The 18,600-nt window shown below is 41.8% G+C and overlaps 1 protein-coding gene across 15 annotated transcripts in view; it reads left to right on the top strand.

Annotated features, from left to right (window-relative positions):
* Positions 1 to 18,600, top strand: part of LOC137369501 (transcription factor 4-like) — a 648,100-nt gene that overhangs the window by 485,165 nt on the left and 144,335 nt on the right. The window lies entirely within an intron of this gene.

Here is an 18,600-nt window from a genome sequence, read left to right as displayed (position 1 = left end):
CATTTAAAAGTAATTTTGTGTTTTGGATTTAATTTTTTGTCATCGCTGGCTGTGGCTGTATCATAATTTTATGTCATTTATTCTAGCTTTTTTTCTTCAAAGCTACTTTTTAAAAGAATATTTGATGTAACCTGATGTAATTGAAATCATTTTATTGGAAGCAAAGTAAAATTACACCTTAATTAGAAATACACAGTAAAGTTTTTTTTAATCCTTTTAATTTGAGAAGCGAATGTTGGGCGATTGAATTTCTTCTAAAACTACTGAATTAAAATCTCTACAATGGCAAAAATGTAAGGGTGAAAAAAGAGGAAATTAACAGGTACATTTGCTCAAATTAAACCTGACTCTTACAAATGAGAAAATAAATGGAGAATGCTGGTTGACAAAAATTTTTAATGTAGCATTGCAAAAACCATTACAAAAACAAGCAATTTGTATACCTAGGAAACGCTTCAATTTTAGCAACTCTTCTGTGGTGTTTTTGTTTACAGAAAGAGCAGAGAAAATAAAAACCAGTATGTTTTTTAAATTGGCATTGATTTCTCTATACAGTTTTTAAATAGTTGTCTTATTTTAAATAAGCAGTATTCTGCTTCCACGCTATAAATTTGATTTTCCAAATAAATTTTCTGAGGAGAGGAGTGGCGGGAGTTATGCTGAGATAAATTCAGCATTGCAAAAGAGGATAGTTATCTTTGACAGCAAGTTCCAAAATACGTTACAAAATACAGCTTAATTTAAATAAAATGGCTATTCTCCCCTCCAAAAAAACAGGAACAGAAGGTCTGTTGGTCATGTGTTAACTTATTTTTGCATGAGTTCCGGCGCATGTAAATTGTGCTTATTTAAATATTTTTGTAATGAGACCAATTTATTGATTGCAGTGATTTTTCTGAAAAAAATCTGGTCACTCTTTAAAGCTCAAGTAGTGAATAGTAATAATATGTTTTATTTCTGCCGACTGAATAATTTAGAGTGTAACACTCTGTAAAAGCATAGCGAAATAATAACAGGAAAATGTCAAAAAATTAAAACAAATATTTTGGGGCATTAAAGCAACAAAACTGAAATACCCTCTCTGAGGGTGGGGAAGAAAAGTTCTAATGTTGACGTCATAAATCATATTTCCAGTGCTAAACGTTCAAACATTTCAGTTCAAGAAATGTTCTAAGTGATTTCAGCAAAACGTCCAGATTTCAAAACTGATTTTGTTTCTCAAGCCAGATTTTAATGTCGAGAGCCCATTCTAGAGCCCAGGCAGATGGGTTTCTCTGATTCCCAAATGGCTGTACCAATTCTGATGATTCTCCTTTTAATATGCTGTGTGAGTTAGTGACCTGATCATTGCAGGACTGACCAAATTAACACCCGTGAATTGACAATATTGAATTGTTATTTTCTATCAAGTGTTAAGCCTCAAAATTGTAAAATTCCTAGTTAGGAAAGAATATTGTGAGTAGATCCAGACAATATTATTATCATTATCTGTGGTCAGTTTGAAAAACTATTGTACTAGTTCTGACAAAGTTCATTTACTGGATGTGGTTTCCGATTGCTTAAAGAGGGTATATAGTAATATGAATATTTTAACCTGGAAATTTGTTATATGCATTTTTGTATAGAGAGGGATCATGTTTGCACTTCATGAAAAATGCATTTCATAAATTACTTAATTACTTTTATTTTTGTGTATTTTCATTTTCACTGTGATTTTGCAGAATGGAATCAGAGGCTTATTATTTATTTAAGAATTTAATGGCCTGCAAGATGCAAATGTATGGCCTTAGTGAAATCTGATAATTTGTCAAATTAATTTGAGACTAGGGGCAACGGGCTTAAGAGCAAACTCTTAAATGGGCTTGTGTTTTTTGCTGAAGTAACTGATGAGATTACCTGTATTGCCAGTAGAATCATTTTATGCTTCTTCCACCCATTTTTGTCAGCAATGGGTATCCATGCACCACTCAAAAGTGCAAAATGTTGTATTTGCACAGATTTAATAATTTGTAATCAGAAACTGATGTTCGTAGTTTGAAATGTAAGAAAACGTGCCATTGTTATCTGGGGTTTTAAGCCTAAATGTGAGTATCAAATTTCAAAATATACCCTACTCAAGAGTTTTGGTGTGACTGCTATTATTGCTGTACATGGCTTGACATCTTTATACTAGTTCATAGATGACTGTATCTGAGCATTGCTGTACTTACAAAAACAAAATTCCCATCTGTTACTCGTCTACCATTTTTACATTTTTAATGTATAAAAAATGCAGGTACGACATTTTTGAAAGGTTCTTCTTTTTAGAATTTAAATTGAGCTTGAGTTACCCTTCAAACTTCAGTTATTTTTCAACTGTAAATTTTGCACACCCACACTAAGAAAACTGCAGGTTAGTTGTGCATGCATGTGTAGCTGTATGAATATGTGTCTGTATATTTTAGACAATATTGTTTAAAAGAATCTGAATTGAATGTTCATAACTTGGATCAAGCTTTTTACATGTAAAATGAGTCATAACGTTTTAAATTGGACTTCGTAATATTTAATGTTCTGAAAAGCAAGTTATAGAGTTAATATGGGCATATTTCAAACATACTTTTCTGGATATTTCAGGAAAATATATAAAATGGGTGAACACTAGAATATTAAATAAATATTATTCATCTCTTCCTCCCCCTACATATATGTGCACACACATGCAGGCACACAAAACAGAGCTCTAATGATGATGAAGTGCTGTTAAGGAAATTAGTTAAATCCACATTTCACCTCGCATCTTCAAGTACGGCTTAGTTTTCAACTTTCTCAAATGCATTAATCTATATTTAAAGTGGATTGTCCTGAAATCATGATGACAGTAACATCACAAAAGAAATCCCTTGTTAGTGACTTCCAATGCATGTGTGTGTATCCAGCACTTTTGAACTATGTAATAATTGATGAATAAGAAAGCTTAAGATTTCTCCCCAAACATTTTAATTTATTGCAAAGTGCAAATTGTTTCTGTAATTTGTTTCTCTGTCATCCTGAATACGATCCGATAAATACAAACACAAAATTTATCTCATAGTATTGAGCTCACTAAAAATAGCCAAAAAGTTTCCCTCCAGTTGTTTGTTTAAAGTTTATCATATTGTCTCAGTGTTGCCGAGAATACAAACTATTGAAAACTTAATCTGAGCTGATGTGGCATAAGCAGCAGTTTGGGATGTGTGTGTGGAGAGGGAGGTGGAGCAGAATCAGGGACCAGTCAGACCAGTTATTCAGAAAATGCTCCCTCTGCAAGTCTTTTATTTTTCCACAACATGATGATGATTATGTCAACTGTGTTTTGCAAAGCAAATCACACTGCAGTGCAGTGAATTGTAAAATGCAAAAGCATTATTAAGTAATATTCTTGTCAAGTTCGAAGTACTCAACAGAGAATTGTCTTAAGTACAGTATCTACAAGATAGTAACATAGTATCACACTGCAAAACAAAAAAACAAACTGATAACATGCTGGTTCCTGTCATGATGTGACATGTGTTTTAGTCATGGTGCTTGTATCATGTTTGTGTTCAGTGTGAACAGCTAATGTCTCTTAAGATGTTAAAAGCATTAACAATATACCCCCCACTTGTGTATAATGGTTGCAGACAAACCACAACAAAATTGAGTAGATTTTCAAAGCACCGTTCGGTGCTTGATCCTTGTTCTTTCTCTAAATAAGCCATCCTACGCGTTCTTCCTCCTCCTTGCGTTCTCACTATGTTGAAATCTTGACTCATTCTTTCCTGGTACCTCAATACTGCACACTTTTTACCTCCCTCTGTCTTCCCTTGCTCTTACAATCTATAGGCTTTTAAAGGTCAAACTGGACCTCATTGAATCACTACACTTGGCTCTTATTTCATCCACTCTTTTCAATGTTGCTGGTGTCCTACATTATTTGCACTTGGCCAAATCAGTTAAATAAAAACAAACACATCTTTTTGACCCCTAACAATGGAACAATTCAAAGGCCTAACTCCATTTTGCATTATCTCTGCTCAGGTTTTATAAATTCAAGTCTCAATGTTTAAAAGAATTAATTCAAAAATAAGTAGCACCAATTTCCATAATTTAAAAAGGTGTTTCCTCTTTCATATTTTGCCATTATGAAAAATATTATGTAAGAATAGTTGAGTGGAACTTTAAGAACTTGGTGTGATGTTAGGTTAGGCCATTGTGCTAGCTATAACCTAAGCATGTGAGAGTCTTCAGGATGGCCATATTCTTTTGGTATGGTTCAGAAAGTTGTGTGTTCAAGCCCCACTCAAGGACATGAGCACACACTGTAGGCTGGCACTTCAATGCAGTATTGAGGGTGTGTTTCATTGTCGAAGGTATGTCCCTCAGATGACATTTTTAAACAAGACCCCTTCTTCCTGTTACAGTTGTTCAGGTGGGCCAGTAATTGAATCCCAAACTTCCTTTTTTTTTTATTCGTTCGTGAGATGTGGGTGTTGTTGACTAGGCCAGCATTTATTGTACTGGAATAGCTTGGCTAGGCATGCAGTTAGTTCTGGAGCACAGGTCTTCAGTACTATCGTCAGAATGTTGTCAGGGCCCATAGCCTTTGCAGTATCCAGTGCCTTCAGCCATTTCTTGATATCATGTGGAGTGAATCAAATTGGCTGAAGACTGGCATCTGTGATGCTGAGGACTTCAGGAGGAGGCCAAGATGGATCATCCACTCGGCACTTTTGGCTGAAGATGGATGAAAATGCTTCAGCCTTGTCTTTTGTACTGATTTACTGGGCTCCCCCATCATTGAGGATGGGGATATTTGTGGAGCCTCCTCCTCCTGTTAATTGTTTAATTGTCCACCACCATTCATGACTGGATGTGGTAGGACTGCAGAGCTTAGATCATCATCCGTTGGTTGTGGGATTACTTAGCTCTGTCTATTGCCTGCTGCTTCTGCTGTTTGGCCTGCAAGTAGTCTTGTATTGTAGCTTCACCAGGCTGACACCTCATTTTGAGGTATGCCTGGTGCTGCTCCTGGCATGCACTCCTGCGCTCTTCATTGAACCAAGGTTGGTCCCCGGCTTGATGGTAATGATAGAGTGGGGGATATGTCCAGCCATAAGGTTACAGATTGTGATTGAATACAATTCTGATGCTGCTGATGGCCCACAGTGCCTCATGGATGCCCAGTTTTGAACTGCTAGCTCTGTTTGAAATCTATCCCATATAGCACGGTGGTAGTGCCACACAACACAATAGTGGGTATCCTCAATGTGAAGACGGGACTTCGTCTCCACAAGGACTGTGCGGTGGTCACTCCTACCAATACTGTCATGGACAATGCATCTGCGACAGGTAGATTGGTGAGGACGAGGTCAAGTTGGTTTTTCCTTCATGTTGGTTCCCTCACCACCTGCCGCAGACCCAGTCTAGCAGCTATGTCCTTTAGGACTCAGCCAGCTCGATCAGTAGTGGTGCTACTGAGCCACATTTGGTGATGAACATTGAAGTCCGCCACCCAGAGTACAGTCTGTGCCCTTGCTACCCTCAGTGCTTTTTCCAATTGGTGTTCAACATAGAGAAGCACTGATTCATCAGCCGAGGGGGCACGGTATGTGGTAATCAGTAGATTTCTTTGCCATGTTTGACCTGGTGCCATGAGCCTTCATGGGGTCTGGAGTCAGGATTGAGGACTCCCAGTGCAACTCCCTCCCTACTGTATACCACTGTGCTGCAACCTCTGGTGGATCTGTCCTGCCTGTGGGACAAGACGTACCCGGGGATGGTGATGGTGGTGTCTGGGATATTGTAGGGGTGGTTCGGTGAGTATGACTATGTCAGGCTGTTGCTTGACTAGTCTGTGTGACATCTCTTCCAATTTTGTCTGTGAAATGTTAGCAAGGAGGACTTTGCAGGGTCGACAGGGATGGGTTTGCCATTGTCGTTTCCAGTGCCTCGGTCAATGCCGGATGGTCCGTCCGGTTTCATTCCTTTTCTTAGACTTTGTAGCGATTTGATACAACTGAGTGGCTTGCTAGACCATTTCAGAGGGCAGGTAAGCTCCTTCCCTAAAGGACATTAGTGAACCAGATGGGTTTTTATTCATCTTTGTTTTATCTGTCTTAATTATGTCTTGATTTAGAAATACTGGGCTGAATTTTATTCTCCCGTCGCTGCTCCTAGCGGCGGGCAAAAGAAATGGCAGCCCGCACACGTAGGCCCCGTGCCGCCATGCCACCATGCGGTGGCTCAAGACTACGCTGCTCAGGCTGCCCCCCCCCCCCCCAAATCACATGATGGGGGCAGGCTTTGCACCAGCTGCCTGTTCACAGGCACTGGCGCCATTTTTAAAGGGCAACCAGACCTGCTGTAAATTTAAATATTTAATACTGTACCTCCCTAGTACACCGCAATAAAAAATATCACCCCTTCCCCGCCCGCAGTAACACTTACAGAAAATAGTTGCCCTCTCCCACCCACCCCCTCCCCACCCCCCCGTCCCACCAAAAGACTTGCATGCAAGCCTTGACCTTCCCCCCCCACCAAACTGTTCAAAGTACAGAGGTCACCCCTTCCCCCCACCCCCCCCCACCCCCACCCCTCCACTATTAATGCACATTTAACCCCGTACCCCTCCCCCCTCCACCACTATGTTGAAAATCCTAAGTACCCAGTTCCCCACCTCGGTGAGAGCTGCCCATCGCATGGAATTTCCTGGGCAGCAGGTAAGATCACTGACAATTTTATTTAAATGTATTCATCATCTTAATTTATATATTCACAGTCGGGTCCCATCGCCCAGCAACGGGGGCGGGGCCGCCATGGAGCTTCACTGACAGCGGCGGTAAGATCGGGCCCTGCACTCCCGTCGTCAGGCTCTGTGGCGGGCCGCTGCTGGTGCAATCCTCTAGCCCGCCACCACCCCCCCCCCCCAACCCAGCGGCCACGGATCCCGACGTCGGGAGCTCAACAAAATCCAGCCTACTATGAGCATTGCTCATTTGATCTTCTCTTGTTCCTTCTGAGTTCAAATGCACTATTGTCTTTCTCCTATCCTACAGAAGTCTACATTTGTAGAATCAAAACTTTACATCAGCTAATTGGTGCCTATTTGATACACCACCATGTGTCCCATCCTTCCACCCCAATCCCTGTTTCTTAACTTTGAAATCCTGAACTTCGACCTCTGACTTAGGTTCACCTTTTTAAAAATTGTTATTTACCAGCTTATCCTGTTCTGAAAGAGCACATTAGTAACCAAGATATTGAAAGCTCTTGGCTCAGTTGATCTACTTCAGCTCATATGCAGAAACTCATCCATGACTTTGTCACCTCTAGAGTTGACTATTCTCATGCTCTGCTGGCTGGCCTCCCATCCTCCACTCTCCAGAAGCCCCGCTCATACAAAATACTTGCTGCCCAAATCCTCAACCACATCGAGTCCCAGTCACACACTGTCCCTCTGCTCACTGATCTAGATTGGTTCCTGATCCCTCAACAACTCAGATATAAAGTTATCAGCTCATGTTCAAATTCCTTCATGGTCTCACACCTCGCTATCTCTGTATTCTCCTGCAGCCCTTTGAGAACTATGCATTCTTCCAACTCTTGTTGTATCCTCTTCTCCTTTCACCCCCTCATTGCTGGCTGTATGCTCAGGAATTCCTGCCCCAGAATGTCTCCACCTCTTCACTTCTCTGTCCTCCTTTAAGACTCTCCTTAAAACTACCTCTTTGACCAAGCTTTCAGTCAACCCTCCTCAAAGAACTCCTTCTTTGACTCAGTCCTCATTTTTGTCTGATTACCCTTCTGTGAATTGCCTTGGGATGCTTCTGTACATTGAGTACTATGGAAAAGCAAGTTGTTGTTGTTGTACATTAGGTTCATAGACCTCAGTGAGATCTGGATGGCCAGGAATGTTAGTCCAGCATGAGACAGTGTCTTAAGGAGAAGGAGAAAGAAAATTAGGTGGAAGAAAATGAAAAATAATTGCGACTTTGTTGTATTTGTGGTTATTTCTTGTGGTTATTACATAATCTAAGCCTATAATCTAAGTTTATCGCCAGATCTCAGATGTCCCTCCAATATATGAAGAATAACACACGGTTGAGCCGAGACTGAGTCACAAGACTAACACACAGAGTGTAGAACAGCCACTGAGACTTTGAGATGGCCATTTGGTTTCAGACTTTCCCACCCATCATTATTGTTTAAAATTGAAATTTAGATTGTCACCATCACCAACAATTTTACTGGTGCCACTTTAAGAAAGAAAGAACTTGCATTGATTTGAGACTTGCACTTCAGGACATACCAAAGCACTTCACAGCCAATTAATTACAATGAAGTATGGTTACACAGCAGTCATTTTGCACACAGCAAGATCCCACAAGCAGTAGTGAGATAAATGACCAATTATCTCAACTGTTTTAGTCATGCTGGTCGAGCAATAAATGTTGGCTGGGACAAAAGGTTATTCTTCACCTTTCACCATGGAATCTTTTATGCCCACCTAAGAGGGCATACAAGGCCTTGGTCTATCTTATCAGAAAGACAGCACCTCCAGTAGTGCATCACTCACTCAATATTGCATCTGCCAAGATTATGCGCTGAAGTTCTGGAGTACATCATGAAACCATGGGGGGAATTTTATGCTCTCCTCTGCAACAGGTTTGGAGGCGGGGAGAGCATAAAATTGGATGGGATGGTGGTGGGGCGGACCTCGCCTTTGTCAAAATTAAATCCGGGGCAGGAAGACTATCCAATTAAGGGCCTCATCCCACTGCCGCTGCAATTAGCCATTGGCGGTGGCCCTGTCGCCACACGGGAAGCATGGCACGATAAACTGCACTCTGGCCAGGGCTGGGTGGGGGGAATGGGGAGTCCCTCGTTAAAAGGCACTTTTGGCAGAACGAAGGACTCGGCATTGGGAAGGGGGGGGAACCTGCATGAGGTACATGGATGATAGTAGAATGAAGGGTAGGTAGTTAGTTTGATCTTAGAGTAGGTTAAAGGTTCGGCACAACATCGTGGGCCGAAGGGCCTGTACTGTGCTGTACTGTTCTATGTTCTAACCCTTGCCCTTGCTCCTGATCCCCTACACCACTCTCCCCGTGACCCACACCATGTGAGACCCCTCCCGCCCTGAGCTACCCATGGCTTGGGCTCCTTGGCCTCGGTAGGTGCTCCACTGGCAGCAGACACTGCCTTCACGGTGGTACTGCTCACTGGAAGAGCTGCAGGCCTCTGATTGCCCGGCAGCTCTCCAAGGGCAGGACTTCCATCGCTGGGGTCCTTTGTCCCATGGAAGGCCCACAGCTATCCACGTAAGTGCTGAATTGGCACTAGATTTGGTGGGCCTTCCAAAGAAGAGGCAACACAAGGTTCTCGGCGTTGCTTTTGCAGGACGTTGAGACCCCCATTGCCTGGATGAAGTCCTGGCCGACATCATGATTTGGTGTTTGAGTGATGCAATCAGACCAGTACCTTATCTCAGACTGCCTCTGAGCTCCAACTTTAAAATATTAAAATACTCACGGATAAAGAAAGATGAGTAAGTGTACTGATAAACCAGTTCCCCTAATATGGTGGTGGTTTCATGTACTTAATTGAGGCAGCTTTCATTTGCACCACAAACTGATCAGTCATTTTTGAAAATGTTAATATAGTAGGGCTACTTTTTTAGCCAATTTGAAAAGGCTCAGTAACTTTAAGAAAGGAAGGAAAAACTTACATTTATGTAGCACCTTTCATTTGTTACGGGTGTCCCAACATGCTTCCCAGTCAATTAAGCATTTTTGAACTGTAGTTACTACTGTTAATGTAGGAAATATGGCAGCCGTGGTCCCACAAGCAGCAATGAAATAAAAGACTAGACAATCTATTTTAGTAATGTTGCTGAGTAAATGATTGTTAGTCTGGACACCAGGAGAACCCCCCTGCTCTTTATCAGATAGTGCCATGGGATCTTTGATGTTCGCTTGAGATGGCAGACTTAATTTAACCTCTCATCCGAAAGGTGGCACCTCCGACAGTGCAGCGCTCTCTCAATACTGCACTGACATGGCAGACTAGATTGTGTACTTGAGGCTCTGAAGTGCACCTTCTGACTCGGAGACAAGAGGGCTACCATTGAGCTGACACATAGCTGACAATACAGCATAGTTGCAATGGGCTATTACAGATGCAGCACTGGAATTATGCATCATAATTTTTAAAGTGCCATTTGCTAATGCTTTGGAAATTTTCTTTGCAATTTTTCAAAGAACTATATATTCCCTGCAGCATTTATTTGGTTCAAATAACAAAGCAAAAAAAGGGTGAAAAATTTGAAATAATTGGTTAATGCTGTTGGATAGCTTGTGCTTATAGCCGGTTAAGAGACATTTTAATCATGTCTTATACTCGTAAAGACAAGTGGCAACGAGAATATATGTGAAAGTAGCTAAGGTACTCTGTCTTTCTGTCCCTCCTAGTGGACTCTACCGTGCTTTTTCTCCATAGTAATGAAGTTGAGATTCCAAACTCATTACTGTAAGAATCTCACCTGTGGCAACACTAAACTGTCACAAAAGCGTTGATTCACTAACAACTACTTTGCATTTATATAGCATCTTTAATGTAGTAAAACATCCCAAAGCATTTTACAGGAGCAATTATCAAACCACCGCTGCTGTGTGTCCTTCTCAAAGATAAAATAGCACCTTATTTATTGTTAACTGAATTGAATTATGAGTAAGTAGGACAGTTCATCTTGAAACAAACTGATGATGTGTTGATGGTAGAAAGAGATCTTGGGGGGGGTGGGGGGGGTATATTTTATCTTGGCGACAGGGGTCTCAACCACCAGCTAAAGCACTGACAAGAGCCCTGCATTGACTCATGTGGGGAAGGCCTACCAGATTATGTGCCAGTTAAGCACTTAAGTGGACAGCAGTGGGCCTTACCCAGCATTGAGGACCCTGGCAACAGAAGTCCCGCCCACTGAGAGCTGCCAGCCAATTAGAGGCCGACAGCTCTTTAACTGAGCAGCTCCACCATGGAGGCAGTGGCTGCTGCCGGTAGAGCACTCACCGGAAGTTCTGGAACCAGGCCAAAGATAAGTCAGGGTGGAAGGGATTTTGCAGGGTGGTGGGGGGTGTAAGGGGGTCGGCAGCAAGGACAGGGAAGTGGCTCCCACTTTCCTGATGCTGGGTCCCTCATTCAGGCACTAAGTGCCTTTTAACAAGGGACACCACCCGGAGCCGGCATGCAACCCGCATGAGCTTGCGTGGCGTGCATGTCCGTGCAGCAACAGGCCTGCTCTGCCGCCCGGCTAATACCAGGGGCGGCTGGATGAGGCCCTTAATTGAGTACTAATTTCTTACTGAAGGGCCTCAATTGGCAGAGGGGTGGGAAGGCTGATCGCATGTCTTCCTGCCTCTGACTTAATTTGGGTGGAGGCAGGAAGGCCGTCCCACCCGATTATATGCCCTCCCCGCCTCCAATCCCAGGGCTGGATTTTACCAAGCGCTCGACGTCGTGATCGTGGTAGGGTGAGGGGTTCTGAAGATGGGTCCAGATGAGGCCCGCCATGGACCTCGGCGCCAGGAGGGCCTGGCCCGATCCTCCTGGTGACGGCGAGGCTCCGTGGTGGCCCCCCCGCTGCTGGGCAACGGGACGTCAATTAAAATATTCAAATGAATAAAATTAATACATTTACATAGACTTACAATCTTGAGGGCCCGCTGTGATCTTTGGCGCAGTGGCCGGCACTCCCGTGCCTTCAATTCCCTATCTGGGGAAAGGCAGCGTGACACTGGTGGAGGGAGGGGAGGAGGTTGGATGTTCAGTGTGGGGGGATGGGGGGGAACAGGGTCAAATGCACATAATGGATGTAGGCGATGGGAAGGATTGAATTTCAAACTTTGTGCAGTTTGGGGGGATAAAAGGTAAGTGTTTTTGGCGGAAGGACAAATAATAATTGTCATGGGGGGGGGTGGGAAAGGGGCATAAGAAATTAATTTATTTAATTTTGGGGGGTTATGTGTTTAAAAATTAAAATTAGGTGGCAGAGCTGGCTGCCCTTTAAAATGGCGTCAGCAAATGGCGCCGCTCCTACGCACAGGTAGCTTATGCCATTTCAGGAGATGAACGGCCCGCCCCTTCCGTGAGATTACGGGGGTGGTGGGTGCAGACCACTCCAGCTATTTAAATGAGCCACTGTGCTTGAGATTGTGACGGCTCTTTGGCATGCGGCCTGCACATATGGGCCACGATTTTTTGAGCTGTCCGCCGAGATCGGCGGCAGCCTCTTAAAATCTAGTCCCCAATGTGGGGGAGAGCATGAAATTCCCCCTAGTATTGGAAAAAGATCTTCAGAGAATTCCTGTGTGCGTTTTGTGTCTTTTCATTTACAAAAAGCTAGTAAAATAATTTTCACAGTGGTACAAAGTGTAGCAAAAGAGTCCAGGTTAATACTGATAATGTTTTAATACATGTACATGTATGCTTATGTACATAAGCATAAATGTGATTGGGCAAAGTCAGCATGGGTTTACGAAAGGGAAATCATGCTTAACAAATCTACTGGAGTTTTTTGAGGATGTAACTAGTAGAATAGATAAGGGAGAACCAGTGGATGTGGTGTATTTGGATTTTCAGAAGGCTTTTGATAAGGTCCCATATAAGAGGTTAGTGTGAAAAATTAAAGCACATGGGATTGGAAGTAATATACTGGCATGGATTGAGAATTGGTTGACAGACAGGAAACAGAGAGTAGGAGTAAACGGGTCTTTTTCCAAGTGGTAGGCAGTGACTGGTGGGGTACCACAGGATCAGTGCTTGGGCCCCAGCTATTCACAATATATATTAATGACTTGGGTGAGGGAACTAAATGTAGACAACACAAAGCTGAGGGGGAATGTGAGCTGTGAGGAGGATGCAAAGAGGCTGCAATGTGATTTGGACAAGTTGGGTGAGTGGGCAAATGCATGGCAGATGCAGTATAACGTGGATAAATGTGAGGTTATCCACTTTGGTTGTATAAACAGAAAGGCAGATTATTATCTGAATGGTGATAGATTGGGAAAGGGAGAGGTGCAGTGAGATCTGGGTGTCCTTGTACACCAGCCGCTGAAAGCAAGCATTCAGGTGCAGCAAGCAATTAGGAAGGCGAATGGTATGTTGGCTTTCATTGCAAGAGGATTTGAGTACAGGAGCAAGGATGTCTTGCTGCAGTTATACAGGGCCTTGGTGAGACCACATCTGGAATATTATGTGCAGTTTTGGTCTCCTTACCTGAGGAAGGATGTTCTTGCCATGGAGGGAGTGCAGCGAAGATATACTAGGCTGATTCCTGGGATGGCAGAATTGACGTATGAGGAGAGATTGGGTTGAGTAGGCCTATATTCACTAGAGTTCAGAAGAATGGGAGGGGATCTCATAGAAAACTATGAAATTCTAACAGGACTAGACAGGCTAGGTGCAGGGAGGATGTTCCCGATGGATGGGGAGTCCAGAAACCAAAGGTCTCAGTCTCAGAATATGGGATATGCCATTTAGAACCAAGATGAGAAGAAATTCTTCACTCAGAGGGTGGTGAACCTGTGGAATTCTCTACCGTAGAAGGCAGTGGAGGCCAAGTCATTAAATATATTCAAGAAGGAGATAAATATATTTCTTAATGCCAAAGGGATCAAGGGATATGGGGAGAAATCGGAAACAGGGTACTGAATTAGACGATCAGCCATGATCTTTTTTGAATGGCGGAGCAGGCCCGAAGGGCTGAATGGCCTACTCCTCCTCCCTATTTTCTATGTTTCTATAATCACTGTTCATCATATTTTACAACTCTGGGACGTACAACAGAAAGTTTTGTTTCAGAAAACTTATCCTTTCATATTAATTGAAAAGATTCTGTTTTTTAGCCAACTTCCAATTATCTTGTTGAAGGAAAATAAAGGCAAGCTTGTAAATTGTAATTCTGTGGTTGAGTTATCTATGTTATAATCCTAAATAAATATTGTGGATTCAGTAACACAGGTGTAAATTAAATACATAACAACTTCTTTAGAGAGGAGTAAAAATGTTGAATACTGTTTAAGAAGACAATTGTTTCCTGTGGTTATAAGCCCCTCTGATTTTGAGACCGTCAATGCAAAAAAAACTTAATACTATCTGTAAGAAAAACACCTGAGCCATAAATCACCAAGTGGAAGGTTTGCCTGTTAATTTGCTTTCTATTTCTAGCTCTGGATGCATAGTCTACAACTCCTCAGACTTCTCGTTATATGTGTACTTTTGACAGAAATGTGAGATTACATGAAAACCCTGCTGGGTGAAAACATTAGTTTTGCACTATTCTTCCTGACAAATGATCAAGCTTTGGCTGTCGCATCATATCAGTGGCATGTGATATAATTATGTGCGTATCCATTAATTGATGGAAATTTACTAGCTTTTACAAAACATCATTTTCTTGCCAGGCGCTTTCCATTGCAGTTGCATTTGTATTTATTTCAAAACTCTACCAAGATTGTGAATAACACAACTCCGTTCATTTGGTTAAAAGTGAACTATTTGGACTGGATTTGTCGCACTGGTGGGGCTCCCGGCACTGGGCCAAAAAGGCGAGGGGAGCCCTGCCGGTCTGGCAGGACCCAGCAAGTGGTGGGGGAGGGAGGGCGTTTAGTGCAGGGGGAGGGTGGGGTTCATATTGGTGGAGTGTTTCCCAGCGGGGACCCTCCTTGGGCCACACATTGCCCACGGAGGAGGGCCCCTCCCGTACCCCAAGCCCGTATGGGGGATGCCCCCACTCTGACTGCTGCTGGTTAAATCCCAGCGGCGGCAGGAAGACACCCTTAAGTGGCCGGTAATAGGCCACATAAGAGCCTCAATTGGCCTCTGGGCAGGAAGGCCGTCGTCAGCCTATCCCGCCCCCGACTAAATTCTGGTGCGACAGGAAGGCGAAGGGCCCTCTGCCTCCTGCCGCAATTCTTTGGGCTGCCTCGCCTCCTAACCCATCTCCAGGGGGCCTATTAAACTCAGCACTTTGTGTGCCATGTACCACTATGACACTCAGTATGAAGTTGTGAGTTGACCATCATTGTTAGATTGTTGTTTTATTATTTTTTCACCTCCTAAGAAGCTTTCTTTTCTTGTGGCAACTTTTGAGTGAAATTCTTCCTTCTTTGTTCTGTTTTTAAAATTGTGAGTTTACAACAGAGGGTGAGGCCAGTTTTTTATGTGTTCTGCAGTTTCATGTTTTATTGTGCCATTGGTCCTGTTTCAGTTGGGATATAAAATTAACAATGTTGTATACTATCCCAAGAGAAGATCCTTGTGACATGTCATGTTTTACTACTATTAAATTATAGCTGTAAAAATGTGCACGTTTCCCTCAGATTTTCAATTTTACAGTTACAAAAATATAGAGCTCTATGAATGGTCTTTATTATAAATGGTTATTTTCATAGTTGCAGCGTTTGTGCTAGGTCAATTGACTGATTTGTTTTGGCTGCAAAAATGTGATTTTATCATATGCTAACTTAAAGTAGTTATTTCACAAAGAATCTACCTTTGAATCCATTTTACAAAATTGAACAGAAAAGTGTTTAACGACTTTTTGTTTTTACCTTCTTAGCCAATACCTAGAAAGGCTTTGTTGCAGACATAACAGCTGATGACATTACTGGGATACTGGCATGGAAGGGTTGCTGAGCCTGATATTGCATTAACACCCACACAACTGACACTGAATCATCCCGGAGTTTGTCCATGTTTCTGCTAATGCTGTTTCAGCTTCAGCATCACTGATGTCAAAAATTGACAGAAACCATGTTGACATTTCATCATAGACATTTATTACATTTTTTTACTCCTCTCTCCTGAAGGTGCCAATTTATGTTGGGTACAGCTCCACGGCTATCAGGCATTCTTCAACAGTGCCTATTAGCAAGTGGTGGGAGGGGAAGGCAGATATCCTGTCACAATCACAACATGATATATTTATCCACTCAACCATCAGGGAACATAACTTCTGAGTTTTAAAAGATATCCTGATGATAGGATTGTTCAAGTGAAAATGTCAAGGGGAGGAGAAGCTGCTAAGTGAAATATATTTAGTTATATCTATACGTTCTCCAACCCCCTACACTATTTAGGTCAAATTGAATGCATTATGTCTTAAACTCATGATTAGTGTGCATATCCCCTAATATGTGTTTATTCTTAAATTGTGCTGATGTGCCATTATTAACTTTATCTGAATCCAGTCCTCTCACAGCATTGAATTATGAAGATTTGGGTGCTGTGGTGTTTTACCTAATGTGCTTTAATATTTGCAACTAATTATCAACTGAATGGAGAGGTATAAGATTGAATCTAGCTGGCCTCCTAATAATAATTAATGGTTTGCAAAACTAAACATCTTAAAGCAAAAACTGGAATGAGCTGGAAATGCACAATAAGTCACCATCAGAAAGAGAAAGGCAGTTTAATGTTTTATCTTTGACCCTTCACAACAGCAGTTTTTTATTTCATTGCCTCATACTAATCCCAATCTTATAGTGAAATATGACCCATCAGCAGTGAAGTCCATTACTACAAGGTCCTGTTATAGTACCACAGGCATTATGCACCTGCCACTGATGAAATTTTTTTGTAACCAATAGCAAAATAGTTTTTTTCATAAAACTTATTATGACAACACAAAAAGAATGCAATTACCACTTGCAGCTCTCACAGAACCAGGTTGAGATGGTGGAGGACTCCTCAGCGTAGCAAGAAACACTGAAATACTCTCAACCTAGTAAAATGCTAACTATAAGATGGTATATATTGATTGTATAAAATAACAAAGACCTAAGAGAGAATTACAAGGATATTAACCTAAACTTCGGGATTCAGGTGACTTGTAAATTGCTTGAGCTCTGTTCTTCATGGCTTATAACTTCGTCTAAGTCCCTAGGTGATGTTAGACTACTTTGTAATTTTCTCCCACGTGGCTACTATTCTATATTGTAGGTTTCTTGAATTGTACAAATCAGCCTCTTAGCAATAAAAGAGAAACAATGTACCTTAAATCAGAGTCTAAATTATGTTCCATCTTAGTTGAGTTGTTTTCCACAAACCTCGTCTGTACGCTAATTGTTACACTGACCTCCTGGGCTCAAACAGTAGCAGCTTTATTCCAGGCTGTCAAGATGACTGTCTGAATGCTAGTTGTCCAAGAAGAATTCTGCAGGAATCCTAACTACTTGTGAATTCTGTACTGACTGGAAGCATTAATAAGATTTTTACTGTGTTTAAAATTACTACAGTTTTTCATTCAGTAGCCTTTTAATTAAAGAGTTTTTTTTTCTGAAAATGGGCCTGCTACAAGACATTTAAAATTGGAAAATCTGTTTCATCTGCTTTGGAGGAAAAATAAATTAGTGCTGGAAAAACAATACAAGGAATTCCCTCTCTCTTTCGCCTTCCCTGCCAGTTTTTTTACTTGCTCTCCCAAGTAGGTGAATCCTACCTGGGTACATTTCTGTGGACAACTGTCTGCCGTCCAGCAGCTGATTTGCATGGAACAGCTCATGTGTGTAAAAGCAAAATATAACCGATGCTGGAAATCTGAACTAAAAACAGAAAGTGCCTGAAATACTCGGCAGGTCAGGCAGGTTAACGTTTGAAGGTCTGTGACCTCTCATCAGAACAACAATACAATACCAAGCCAATACTGATGCTGTTCTCACTCGGTGCCAGTATTTGAAAACTTTCTAACAGGGATTACTGGATAACAGTCAGAGTAGGGCTGACTTCCCTGCCCACTCGTAAAGGTTTGGGCATGGTAAGGCCAATTGCAATACCCTGACTGGTTGCATTCATATTTGTAACACCCTTAATGCAGCAAAGTATGTTAATGAGCTTTACAATTGGGCATTAGACCAGAATAGGGTTTGAGGAAGGTGGGTGACCAGGAAGGTATTAAGGAAACTTTTGAAAGTAATGAAAGATATAAAAAGAGAAAAGGATTTAGGAAGAGAGCTTCAGAGTGAATGGCAAGATGGCTGAAAGCTTGCTGCCAATGATCGAGCAGAGGAAGGGGCGAACGTGTAGCAAACATGGCTGAGATCACAGCACAAACCAAGGTTTAAACATGGGACCCTGCAGATCTATGTGGTTCTGTCACTTATTGAGCCATTAGACAAGCAGAGATTTACTTAGGACCAAAGACAGTTGATAAAGATAGTTCTCTTTAGTGTCATGGTTGTTGCTTTTGAGTGGTGAAATTCAGGTGGAGAATAAGTGCATTTATTTGTTTTTGTGTTCATTTTTTTTTTAGTTGGTAAAAGCTGTGAGGTAACTAAATGCTGCCAGTTTCATTGTGTAAGTCTCTACAAAGTATTGCCCTTAGATTATAAATCACAAGCAATAAACTTTGAGTTTCATTTGGTGGGCAAGTTTTCCAAAACCTTTAAATTATATTTGGAAGGAATCCTTCTACCTATGTCAGAGCCAGAGCCGTGTTCTAGTTAATTTAATGTTTAGATAATTTATGTAATTTTCTTAACCACCCCATACATCTTAAATGTTTTGAAGCTGCTGAATACTGGAATGGAGAAAAGGCCAAAAATA

This window comes from Heterodontus francisci, chromosome 1 (genome assembly GCF_036365525.1).
Source record: "Heterodontus francisci isolate sHetFra1 chromosome 1, sHetFra1.hap1, whole genome shotgun sequence".
In the NCBI taxonomy this organism is placed as follows: Eukaryota; Metazoa; Chordata; class Chondrichthyes; order Heterodontiformes; family Heterodontidae; genus Heterodontus; species Heterodontus francisci.
This window is presented reverse-complemented; position numbering and strand designations above follow the sequence as displayed.